This window comes from Etheostoma spectabile, chromosome 14 (genome assembly GCF_008692095.1).
Source record: "Etheostoma spectabile isolate EspeVRDwgs_2016 chromosome 14, UIUC_Espe_1.0, whole genome shotgun sequence".
In the NCBI taxonomy this organism is placed as follows: Eukaryota; Metazoa; Chordata; class Actinopteri; order Perciformes; family Percidae; genus Etheostoma; species Etheostoma spectabile.
In genome coordinates, this window is record NC_045746.1 from 23,323,158 (window position 1) to 23,323,592 (window position 435).

Sequence of the window (435 nt, forward strand, 5' to 3'; positions counted from 1 at the left end):
GTATCACACAGGGACGCCGGAGGAAAACCCAACAGCTGATCCACTTTGGGGCTGAAAACGAGCAGAGGTTTCCTAATTCATATGTTCATGTTGTACCCATTCATTATTGCATTGGTACTGTATTTTTGTAATCATTTGTAATTAATTCCTGTTCATGCACTTGTATATTGTTGTTGGTTTTGACATGGGACACTGATGAAATGTGAGGGGGGGGGGGGGGGGGGTTACTGGCCAACAGGCTTCAGACTGGTCTGGAATATCAGAAGAGCTGTAGTTAATTTGTTTGTTTGTGGTCTTGTGTGTCTTTTTTTAGTTTTATACATTTGAGTGCCTTTTTATGTGTGTGACATGTTAGTTATGGTTCTAATAGTTGATAATGGTTCTGTATATAATTTTATGTAATGTTTTTGCCTGTTATGTTTAATTTATTGGCAA